General features: G+C 41.6%; 1 pseudogene across 1 annotated transcript; it reads right to left on the bottom strand.

The window, feature by feature from the left end:
* Nucleotides 1-9,325: 9,325 nt before the first annotated feature.
* On the bottom strand, nt 9,326-11,009 carry LOC311028833 (putative nuclease HARBI1; annotated as a pseudogene). The gene is made up of 4 exons: nt 10,577-11,009; nt 10,375-10,490; nt 9,788-9,899; nt 9,326-9,700 (listed from the first exon to the last, which is right to left on the bottom strand). The product of its transcript is annotated as a putative nuclease HARBI1 (transcript).
* Between the last annotated feature and the right edge of the window lie 2,126 nt (nt 11,010-13,135).

The following is a 13,135-nucleotide window of genomic DNA, read 5'->3' as shown; positions in this document are numbered from 1 at the left end:
TGTTTTGATGCAGAGTATATAGGCCAATACACTGTTGACTGGCACCTGGCACATATAATTTTCTCAATCCTAAGAAGAGAATCACCTCTTTCTTTATTGCTGGGGTCTGAACTGCTACTACCCTCCGTGGAGAGATCCAGAATCACTGTTGAGTCGTTTGAATCAATTTCATCAGTGCCATCTGGGTGCTCAAGATGACGCCTCTTTGTAGAGCTGCAAAGATTAGCCAATTAATTGATTAGATTTCGACTGTTGTTTTACAATTAAAGTCAACATGTTCCATAATAAGTTGTAAGACCTGAGGATGTCACTTGAGCTTTGAGAAAAAGTTTAACAATTTCAAGGCATTATTCAGAAATGATCAAATAATTAAGACAAGGACGAATAGACTCATCCTCAATAGAAGTAATTATTAGTTACAGTCTTACCTCTTTGAATGACTCCCATCTTTTTTGCGTTTTTGGGGAGATCTCACATTTTGCAGTCGTTTGTACAGCTGTGTAAACACAGTGACCTGGACAAGACACAATTAAAACGTTCATCAAATTGCTACATTAAGTGGCCAGGCGGAGTCTCTTTGGTCATCAATTCAATGTGTGTCACATACCCATGTATTCTTCAGGCCTTTATCCTGCAGCATTGGGTAATATTGTACTATTCTTTTTGCCATTGCTGTAATTTCTGGTTTTGATGGGTATCTGTCTGATCCTTCATCCCCTCTTGCCCTCAGAATTGCCATCATACTGGTCATGGTGTTTCGGATGAGTCTGCATCTGAGTTCCTTTGACATATGGCAGGTGCTTTCTAAGCCCGTTTTAGACAACTCGAAGTTTTCGGACTTGCTCAAGTTCAGTGTTGGTGTGCAACACATATTCCGGGAATGATAACTTCACAACCTTTTCAGGGGTTGTGTACTTTGCAGGCTTTGCTTTTAAAGGAGTCGATGTTTGTTGCATTGGTGAATCATTAATTGAGGAATTTCCAGAGTGTTCTTGGACAGTTTGCTGCAACATGAAAGATAATGTGGAAGTGGAAAATGCACAATTTAATTGTGTTAAGATGAACAGCAATGCAGAATAATAATTGGTGATTATTTTAAGTCATATGACTAAGAAACTGACCTCCTCTGACACATCATGACACAAACTCCACACTGCTTTTCTCCGAAAAAAGTTCTCTGGGCCTGGAAAAAGATCCCGCAAGTCTTCTCGAGACAAGGTGCTCATGATTTCCTCGCTGATGTTTGCAGCTACATTGGAAAACACATATCAAAATGAATCAGTGCCCCGAAATATGTACATATATGACAATATATTGAATCTAAAAAAAAAATCTGCAAAAACGGCATGATTTTGCCTTATGCTTTTTAATCTAAAGTCGGTCGACTAATCATACTAACAGCATCCTAACTGTGCATTTTACCTTAAAAGCTTGTAGACATATGTTTAAAAGTAATACTTTTTTTTCAACTTTACTATTGATTTACAAAATACAGTAATAGTAACAGTGCAACAAGCCATATGATGAGCATCACATTAATAACAATTGGATAACAGATAGATGTAACAACAAAATAAATACATACATAAATAGAGAAAAAACAATAATGATAATTTTAAAAAAAGAAATAAAAAAAGTAAGATACACCAGGGGACATGGGCAATGAAAATTAAAGTGAATCAAATATATTAAAGTGGGAGCATAGATTTATAGTTTTGATAGCTTTCTTGTTATTAGCAGAGGATATTGACTTGAAATACACCTCCATGTTTAAAAGTAATACATTACCCCTTAAAACTGATACGGTGACATCATCCAGTCCCTCCATGCTGATGGTTAAGCTAGCTGGTTCGCTTAGCTAAGTTTAACTTGCGCACAGGATGTTCTCTGTAACACAAAATATAGTCATACATAACAGTTAAAAGGCGACATATATGGCGACGTAAACTCGAATTGACAACACAGGACATAGCGTCGTTACTTACTTGAGGAGACACTCATCCAATTAAGTGTTGCTGGTTCCAACGGTTCAAATTTGTGGACGTCGATACAGCGTAGATGGCGCGCAGCTACGGTGACGCACATAGCCGTAAGTCCATGGTTGACCTCGGTTGACCTGCTGCAAAGTGGTGCCGGCGGGAGTTACCATAGCAACGACTGGATTACGGCCGTCAGAACTGCCGCAGCAGCGCATCCTTGCCTTCCTATCGTCTTTTCGAATCCTTTTTTTGTCCAACATGATTTGGCGTTGCTTCTTGTGTTACATATTTGTGGCGCTGACTCTAAAACAGTTGTTGACTCACATTAATACCATGCACAGTCGCAGCCCGGACTTTCGCGTAGTGTGTGGGATTGATGGCTGCTCGAGTGAGTACCGGGTGTATAACTCCTTCTACTATCACGTAAAGCGAACGCACGCGCACCATCTTCTCCAAGTTCAAGAAACCGAGGAGGTCGGATCGTCTGGCCAGCGTTTACCAGAGGCACAGGAGAGGACAGCCACAACCAACCGGACTGATGATAATAATCCTGCAGTCGAGGTTGATGGGACACATAGAACAGTAAGTCCGTATTTTTTCATTAGCCAAAGACAGAGCACTCGTGGCTACAAGTGTTTATTTTTGTGCAAATAGTTATTTGTGCTATGATAATAATAATAATAATAATAATAATAATAATAATAATAATAATAATGAGCATCTAATAGTTATTCTGTTTACACATAATTTACAGTTGCCAATATTAGAAAAACATAATCAAATATTTTGGTAAGATATTTTTGTTTTATATGAATCAGAAATTTGTGATATATTTTTCAGTCACCACACTTAATTGAAACATGTATAGAACTAAGGACAAATACAGTTATCAAATTACTGGATATCATTTTTACACATTTTCAAGGTCAACATTTTCCCTTTTATAATATGATTCTTGTTAATCTGTTTCAGCATGAATTGCAAGAACCTGCCCAGGGTTGCATGAAGGTTAACCTTTCTAAACATGCAACTGCATTTCTTCTCCAGGCCAGAGAAACCCAGAGACTGACAGAGGTACTGTAATGTATGCATTTGTGTCTTAAAATTGCATGTGCCAAACATTATGTAGGGTTGAGCTCTGGAGATTTTTTTTTTGTGTGAAGTCTGTAGTGTAGTATTTTTTGTTTGTTTACTTTTTGTTATCATTTATTTGATGCTTTTTCCACCTCCCTAGAGAGCTGTTAACCAGATGGTGAGTGGAGTCCAGCAAAAGCAAACAGCATTATTGGAGCACCTGAGTCATCAAATGAAGAGCATCTTTGAGAGTCATTCTGGAGACCTGGATCAACTAAAGAGTCATGCAATGAGGGTATTTGACCAGTTTGTTGACCCTTTTAGCCAGATTGCTACAACACATTTGCAGGACAAGACCATCAAAGAACTGTTACATCCAGTTGAACCAGAAATTGTTACTGCAAAACAAACATTGTCTTATGTGAAGCGTGGAGATTCCAGAGTTCTTGCCATAAAAAAACATTGTTTTTACTACATACCATTAGTTAGAAGTTTGGAGCAGCTGCTTTCACATCCTAAAATTCTTGAAATTATCAATGAGGGGCCAGAGTCCTGCAAGGATGTTTTTTTTTATGATTTCATTGATGGGGACATTTTTAAGTCACACCCTCTGTTTTTGAAAGTTCCCACAGTATTCCAGTTAATTTTATATACAGATGAAATTGAGCTTTGCAATCCTCTTGGTTCTCGTGCATACAAAAACAAATTGTTATTGATTTATTAGACTTTAGGTAACATCAACCCTAAATACAGATCAAGACTCGCTGCCATTCGTCTGCTTGCCATGGTAAAATCTAAAGATCTTTCATGTATTGATAAAATACTTGAGAGGATTAACCATGATTTGATCGAGCTGTATAATGGTGTTCGGGTTGACACTTCAAATGGCGAGAGGACAATTTATGGTGCACTTTTGTCTGTGTGCGGAGACACTCTTGCTCAACATGAAGTGGCTGGATTTAAGGAAGGAGTTGGGTTTGCCTACAGTAAATGTAGGCACTGTGAATGCAACTTCGAAGATATGCAAAATAAATTTAATGAAGATTTGTTTGTGAAAAGGACAATGGCAAGACATAACAGGCAATGCAGTGACATTGAAAAAGCAAGTACTGATTTCCTAGGAGAACATCTAAAAACAACATTTGGTATAAACAGGAGAAGTAAATTAACAGAATTTCCCCAATTTGATATCATTAATCAAACACCACAGGACATCATGCATGTTATTCTCGAAGGTGTTGCCCCATATGAAATCAAATGTGTTTTGAAGCATCTTGTACTTTCTGGACATATGGATTTAGACACATTTAATAGTGGAATTATTGGTTTCCCTTACTCTCCTGTAGATATGAGGGACAAGCCTTGCCTCATATCTGTTACTACACTTTCATCAAATGACAATAAACTTAAACAATCAGCGGGGCAGATGCTGGTTATGTTAAAGATTCTGCCATTTCTCATCGACACAACTGGAGAAAATGCTCACACACAATTGCTACTTAAGTTGTTGGAGATAGTTAAAATTCTGTTTTCACCTATTATTGCACTCGCAACTCTTCCTAGGCTGAAGCTTTTAATTGAGCAGCATTTAAGACATTTCAAACAGCTGTTTCCAGATTTAAATATTATACCTAAACAACATTACCTGCTGCATCTTCCCTCCCAGATTAAAGCACTTGGTCCTACTGTGAGGCATATGTGTATGCGCTTTGAGTCAAAGCATTGCTTTTTCAAGCAGTGGGCTATAAAAAGTAGTTTTAAGAATATTTGTAAATCTCTTGTGAAGCACAACCAACTGTATGAATGTAGTCAGAATGTGCATGACAAACATCCTATTTTTTGTAATGACATTGAAATAGGCCCAACATCTGAGGTGAAAAATGTTCACTACGTAGAAGGAAAGATCAAAGAATTCTCAGGAATAGAGCATGTTTGCTCAATATGGAAATAAGCATACATGTGGAAAATCTTTGGTTATTTCTAATGTTTTCAATAATACCCCAGAGTTTGCAGTTGTGAAAAACATCTTTATTGTAAATGAATCAGTGTTTTGTTTTGAATGTCAACCTCTCTCTACAATTGGTTGGAATGAACAGTATTTATCTTATGAGGTAGAGATTCCTCACCTTGCACAAGCCAATATTTTTGTGAATACTGAACACTGTGTGGATTTTACACCATACTATTATGTTAACTTTAATAATGGCATATTCATTCCAGTGAAGTATGATCTCACCGACATCATGGCATGTCACTCTTAATATGCAATCCATCAACTGTTGCCATAATGCATGATGCTGCAATTGTGACGCTTTTGACCTGCAAATTCAATAAAGCTGTGTTGTCTCAATTCAAGTTAGGTCTCTTTCTTGAAACAAGATTATTCATCATACAACCTACATCTTGTGAGCATAAAAACATCATGACATGTCGAAAAAGCTTATTTCATCTAAAATATTTCTCAAAACAAGATCATTTCAAGATTTTCTCACCTAACAAGATATTCAAGATGCACTGTCTTGAAACAAGGCCCTCCATCTTTGTGTAACTTTGGTTATAAGTGATATTGTCTGAAATTAAGTTCATAGACACAATTTGACTAGAAATAAGACAAATATTCTTGGCAAGATTTCGAGTTTTTCCAGTGTATTTCATACTCTTAAACCTGTATTCGCTACTGCGAGAAGATACAAGGGACATCTTGGAGAGTGACGTGGGCTTATATAGACGGGCGGCCCGACGTCATCCCCGGTCACGTCATCCCCGGTCACGTATGACTTTGTTGATATTAAATACTCGACCTGCGCATGCGCGATGGATAACATCCAGTGTTAAGCACTGCCTCTGGCGGTCAGTAAGAATGAAATAGAACTCATTCTTTCAGCTGCAATCCCAGCGGTGCAAAGAGGAGTTGGGAGCAAATAAAAACTAAATATAAAAACATCATGCAAACTGGTAAGTAGGCTTAATGTCATAACTTAAATGTACAAGTAGGCTTCAGTGCTTCAGTCTGTGTTGATATCCGTAACATGCAAAAGCACAATTAAATGGCTTTGATATTGCTTGCAGCAATCAGGAAAAAAAATTCACAGGTAAAAGACTACACTCCTGCAGAGGAGCTGGCCCTCGCCAATAATGAGGGTCGGCCCTTAATGGGAGGGGTGGAAGGGGGGGTGTCATCAGACCCCGGTGGTGGCAGCTCCCAACGGACCACATTTGTACAGGGTAGTGTGATGTTGTAGGTTATCATATTGAAATGAGACGAGCGGACAACTGTTTGCATGAACTCAGGTTTATCCACGGGATCTCCGATGCACGTCTGACTCGTTTCCGTACTACGTCATGACCAACCAATATACGGCAGTGTCGCAAACACTACATCACTCTCTTCTTTTTTTAGACGCCTAACATCACAACATTTCTGAATAGGCATACATGAACTTATGCATTGTAAACAGACGAGGCCAGATACCATTTACTTGTGGCTTCTAGTAAACAAAATAACATTTCACACAGTACCAAACAGTAAACATTCTTCTGGTTTTAAATGTCTCATATACCCTGGTATTCAACATGTTTCAAATATCAAATAAATATATCAACCCTGTGCTATAACATTCACAGTAATTTGCATAACATTCTCTGCATTACAAGTGCAAGTGTACTCGGTACGAACAGTCATTAGAACGAGCTGTCATGTTCACTGACAGTAATATGAGCTATGTTGGCATATTGCCTTTGACCAACATCTCACACATAGTCCCTTAGGTACGGAGGGCGCTGTCGTCTGGTTCTGGAGGGGTACCTTTGTGTGCATCTTGTACCGCAGCATTAGGTCGGCTGGGGATGCTCCAGTGGTGCTGTGAGGTGTAGAGCGATACTCACGGAGGAATGTGTTGAGTGTCTGCTTCCACGGAATGTTCACAGTCTCTGACACTCGGATGGCTTTCCCGAGTATGCGCATGAAACGCTCTGCTGTCGCGTTGGCCTGAGGCCAGAGGGGTGTTACCTTCCGATGATGGAAACCTAGGCAGTCAGCAAACTTGGAAAACTGTTCACTGTTAAATGGTGGACCATTATCTGTTTTGACCACTCGGGGTATACCAAACATGGAAAACACTTTGTCAAACACTGGGATAACTGTGTTAGCTGAAGTAGACCTTATTATCTCAACTATAGGGTAGCGTGAGTACTCGTCTATAATAACTAAGAGATACTCTCCCGTAGGGAGGGGGCCATAGAAATCCGCACTGATATTAAGCCAAGGGGCTTCTGGTAGATCTGACATTCTCAGGGGCTCTGACTGGGCTATGGGTGTGTTTGCTTGACATGCTAAACAGTTCTTTACAGTTTGTTCTGCTTTCTGATCGATGTCAGGGAACCATACCTCTGACCTGAGAAGTGTCTTTGTTTTAACAATGCCCTGATGTCCTTCATGGGCTAACTGTAACACTCTGTGTTCAAGGGATGCTGGGATGATGATCCTCGTGCCTCTGAGGACGATGTCGTTGCTGGGCAGCATGCTCAGCTCTTCGCTGACTCGGATGAATTTCTTCAGAGTAGCAGCATGCTGTGTGTTGTCGGTGATCCTGTGCCACGTGTTGTGTCTGATGTAGGAAGTGACCTCCTGTAATATCGGGTCCTTGAGTGTTTCTTCTCTGATCTCGGCGAGGGTCATTGCTTTGGGTGTAGCATGGTGGGCGATGAAGTTGACATATTCTTCTGCTACCTTCCCTGCTCTTGTAGATTCTCCTGTTGGTGTCTTGATGGGGTGACGTGACATGTAGTCGGCGGGGTTCTCTGCGCCTTTCCGGTACTCCACGCGAAAGTTGTAGGGCTGGAGTCTCTCCCAGTGTATTGGCTGGGCCGCCAATTCTGCTGGATCACATTCACTGATGCAGTATCTGTCTGTTCCATGCCCGCTGCTTGCTGCTCGGACAGTTCTAGTGACCTGCCATGGTCGAGAAGGTCATCTAAGCCCTTGTCAGGCTCTCTCAGCGCGCGTCGACGCAGCCTGGTTGAAGTGCAGCTTTGAATCAGCTGTGCTTTGATCTCTTTGTCAGTGTCTGCCAACTCACAGTTCTTTGCAAGCATGCGTAGTCTAGTGCAGTATGTGTCTAGATTTTCGCCTGGCAGTTGCACTGCCTTTCTGAACATATAAACTTGATACTGAGTGTTCTTCTTGGGGGTGAAGTACGTTTCGAGCCTTGCCTTTACGTCCGCATATTTGTCTCCCTCATCTGCGAGCGTGTCGTAGATATCATGCACGCGCTCTCCTGCTAGGTGCAGCAGCAGTGCCTTTAGCCTAGCATCGCCGGTGATGTTGACCGCAGTAGTGTAGTTTTCAAACCTCTGCACCCATTTGGTCCAACGCGGTCCCACCGAGCTTGGATCCGTTTCTGAGTCAAATGCATGGAGTGCAGGAGTGTGCGCGAGCGACATGACGAGTGCAGCGTGTAGCGTTGGCCACTCAGTCCTCGGAATGCTGGCTATGCTAACTGTGAAGCTAGCTAAACTCCCGCGGTTAGGAAACGCTTTATATTCCTCTTCTTTTCCGGACTTTATTGTTCCATATTTATCCTCGTCGCCAGTGTGATGTTGTAGGTTATCATATTGAAATGAGACGAACGGACAACTGTTTGCATGAACTCAGGTTTATCCACGGGATCTCCGATGCACGTCTGACTCGTTTCCGTACTACGTCATGACCAACCAATATACGGCAGTGTCGCAAACACTACATCACTCTCTTCTTTTTTTAGACGCCTAACATCACAACATTTCTGAATAGGCATACATGAACTTATGCATTGTAAACAGACGAGGCCAGATACCATTTACTTGTGGCTTCTAGTAAACAAAATGACATTTCACACAGTACCAAACAGTAAACATTCTTCTGGTTTCAAATGTCTCATATACCCTGGTATTCAACATGTTTCAAATATCAAATAAATATATCAACCCTGTGCTATAACATTCACAGTAATTTGCATAACATTCTCTGCATTACAAGTGCAAGTGTACTCGGTACGAACAGTCATTAGAACGAGCTGTCATGTTCACTGACAGTAATATGAGCTATGTTGGCATATTGCCTTTGACCAACATCTCACACATAGTCCCTTAGGTACGGTATGTAAGAGCCCTCTACAAGAGGACATTGGAACTGGAAATCGAACACAAAAAACTTCTCATTAAAAAAGCAAAACTGCAGGTGGAGAAACTGGAGTGTGTGAAAAGGTAAAAAAGGCAGTGTTTGTTTTGTTATTTTATGAAAAAAATTGCTCTGTCATGGCCCTCTCTCACAGCCCTGCCAGTAGGGTGGTCAAGGGTGACGGGGTCCACCACATCAGGGGGTTGTGGGTCAACAACGGGGGCCCTCTCCTTCCTTGCTGTTGCAATATTGTGGAGCACCACACATGCAACAATTATTTTACATGCCCGGTCTGGGGCCACTCGCAGACTGCGAAGGCAGGTGAACCTGTCCTTTATTAGGCCAAATGTCATCTCAATCCTGACCCTAGTTCTGCTAAGGGCCACGTTGAAGCGGGTTTGTGGCCCTGCATCAGGGTCAGGATAGGGCGTCAATAAAAAGGGCTGGCACGCGTACCCCCTGTCACCCAGCAGGACTCCACTGAACAGCCCTGCAGATAAAAAGGAACCATGATCAGTATCAGAAAATGCAGTTTTAAGAACAAAAAACACTAAATAATGAGTACATGTTGCCATACCCTGCTGTAGTCTGTGGCACAGTGCAGACTCCCTGAAGATCCGGGAGTCATGGACCGACTCAGGCCACTTTGCCCCAACACTGGTGACCATGCAGTGATGGTCACAAGTCATCTGCAAAAGCATTTGGGGTTAAAATACTTCCACAAGATAAAAGCATTAAAGTCAATGTAGCATCAACGTGCATTTGACAGGAGTCCATGGTGGAGTGCCGTGTGAATATTTCCATATGTGCTTAAAGGGAATGAATGAGCTTGATTTATCCAGGCTACTAATTTTTCTGCAAACCCTTGGTGTGAATGCAGGCAATGTGTCATTATGACCGAAGTAAGAGTATCCTTTCAGTACTTGGATTAATAGTGCACTTTATTTATTCCTATGTAAGAGTTTAATGTTACAGCAACAATCACATACATGACAGAAGAAATATAGCTGCTTGTGGGAATTACCAGACATCTATGGTACTATAGCCTACTACATGAAAATAAGTAGAACAAAGAATTAAATCCACACTTAAAGCAAGATATTGGTATGCAATTTAAATGTTCTGTGTGCATTGTGCATAGCAAATTACAAGTGAAAGACTTACCTGGATGTTGAGGCTGTGGAACGACTTGCGGTTTACAAAATCGCATTCATTCTCCCCCAGACTGGCCGAGATGGGGATGTGAGTGCAATCCACAGCACCTATCACTCTGGGGAACCCTATGAAAGGAGTAGGCTGCCTTTAATATAGCGTACAACAGTCCACGTCATAGGGTCATTATTATTGATGGATCAAGTACACATACCTGCTATGTCATAAAAGCCCTCTTTAATTGCATGCATGGGCAAGTGGCCAGGGAACACCACAAACGCATCCAGCACCTCTGTCAGAGCACGTGCCACCTTGTGGATTGCGCTGCAGACAGTGTTTTTACTTATGTGCTCTGCGTCACCCACAGCATACATGAATGTGCCGGTCGCAAAGTACCGGAGCGCAATGCACACAGTCTGTGTCACTGTGAGTGCGTGACTCCGACGTGTCGCCCTGGCAACATATGGCTCCAAGAGCTGACACACATACACCAAACCTTCAGATGAGAATCTGTATCTCTCATACAAATAGTCGTCAGGGAAAGACAAAGGGTTTTGCCGGTCCCTGAACACGCGAGCTCTCCTAAGAGACCCTCTCACAATACGCGCACCGAGCTCCACAGGATCTTCCACAAATGGGGATGCCATTTTCCAAGAGAGCTGATTGGTCAGTAGGCGGTGCTTATATACACGTAGATCTCTAATCAGGAACATAACCTGCTCCGGAGCAGGTTAGCTTCACAGCGTAAGTAACCATGGCGATTTACCCCGGTAAGAAGTGAACCAGTGTCGTAGGACGGAAAACCCAGGGTTAACGCTCAACTTACCTCGCTAAGCCCAAATCCCGCTTCGTAGTACAGGCCCCTGCAGTACCCCGAGGGAGCCAGGTCGGCTGTGAACCTGATCGTTAGGGGAGGTGTTTTTTAGTCATTGTTGTTCGCAACATTCATTTTATATGTGCCAATAAATAAATATATTTGAGGGTTAGGTTAGAGGAAAGAAATAGAGAGACAGGTGCACTACCTGTCCCCCCAAAGGTGCACGGTCCATCTTGTACATGGGGGATGATCAGACGCCCCTCCCCATCACCTCTAATTGGGTTTGTTGTCGCGGTGTATATATATAATAACGTATTTGTTTTATCTAGTTGAGTTTATTTATCATCAAATTAAATTATTGTAAACTTATTTGTTTTAATACACCACTCTTTTTCTTGTTTTCATTGTGTTTACTATTTTTTTGTTGTTTTTAACTTTTTTGTTTGGCATCATGTTGTTTTTTTAATAATTCCCTCCCTTGTTTGAGTTGGTTAACCTTGTTTTTCTTCTGCATGTGGCGTCGACGTTTCGTCTTGATTCGGACTTCTTCAGGTTGCCATCATACAGGTAAGTATCGGTAAGTAATTGAGTTTCTCTGGGGAGATGTTGCTCCTCCGAAGTTCCCCGCCAAACTGATGCACTTCATGTTCTGCTCTCCCTTTTATACTCCGCCTCCGTACGAAACAATTTGTGTTCAGCCAATTTGTGTTTATGTATTGGATATGTTTTTATATTCCGTGTTTGCAATAAAGATGAATTTGTTTACCCTTTCAATTTGTATTTATTGTGTTTGTATTAAAAATGAATTTATTTACCCTTATCAAATTATATTTAATTTATATACCCTACTATCCATATTCCTCCTCCTTCTTCCTTTCCTTTCCTTCTTCCCATCTCCCATCCTTTACTCATAACCGGTGTCCAAATGAGTGTACCTCGTATATTTATTTTGCCATTTCCACTTGGGTTTATGTTAAGGCCATATACGGTAAAATCAATTTAGGGCCTCTGGGGCCAACTTACGGGCTAGAGTCAGGGTTTGGTGTTAGGATTAGGGTTGGGAACCAAATTGGGATAAGTCCTGGGGTTGGGGTCTGAGCCACAAATGGGGCTAGTATTTAGAAAAACCAAATTAAAATTGGGATTAAGGTTAGGTATAGAGAAAGGACACATGGAGCTCCCCGCGTCGTCCAACGACTTCGCAGTTGAATGGAGCACCAATGCATGGCACTGGCCGGCGCATGTCGTTCAAGTCTCCCCCGCCAGATGAACTTAGACCTGAGGAGTGAGTGAGGCGTTGAGGACAGGCATGGTGGTGGAATACTGAGGGTCAGGACATGTTATTGGCTGTTGGCATCATACAAGAGGAGTTAGGTTTAGGGTCAGGTGGTTAGGATTAGGTATAGAGGGTTAGGGTTAGGGTTAGGTATAGAGAAAGAACACATGGAGCTCCCCGCGTCGTCCAACGACTTCGCAGTTGAATGGAGCACCAAGGCAAGGCACTGGCCGGCGCTTGTTATTCAATATCCCCTCAGTCATGTGTGTTTCTCTTGGTTATAGTGGTTGTTTAAGGTTGGTCTTGTTTGTTGGGTTGAGTATAAGGTGATTCGGGTATTCTATATTATATATTAATTTTATATTATATTATTTTATTTTCGTTTAGGTAGGGGTTAAAATAAGGGTAGCGGTTAGGGCCAGGAGCCGGGTCCGGGTCAGGATAGAGCTTAGGTTCGAGGGTTAATAGGTTGAAAGATGAGCAAGTTATAAAATTGTTGGTTAGGCTTGGATAAAGATTTTCATGGGTTTAGGGTTGGGGTCAGGGTTAAGATATATAGCTAGGGGTAAGTTGTTTGGATATAGTGTTTAGGATAAATTGAGGTTAAAGGTATAGGGTAAGGTAGAGGTAATGGTAATGGTTAGAGTCCGGACTAACGTCCTAGTTGAGTTCTGATAGAG

The sequence above is a fragment of the Eutrigla gurnardus genome (assembly GCF_963514095.1).
Source record: "Eutrigla gurnardus genome assembly, chromosome: 18".
Taxonomy (NCBI): domain Eukaryota; kingdom Metazoa; phylum Chordata; class Actinopteri; order Perciformes; family Triglidae; genus Eutrigla; species Eutrigla gurnardus.
This window is presented reverse-complemented; position numbering and strand designations above follow the sequence as displayed.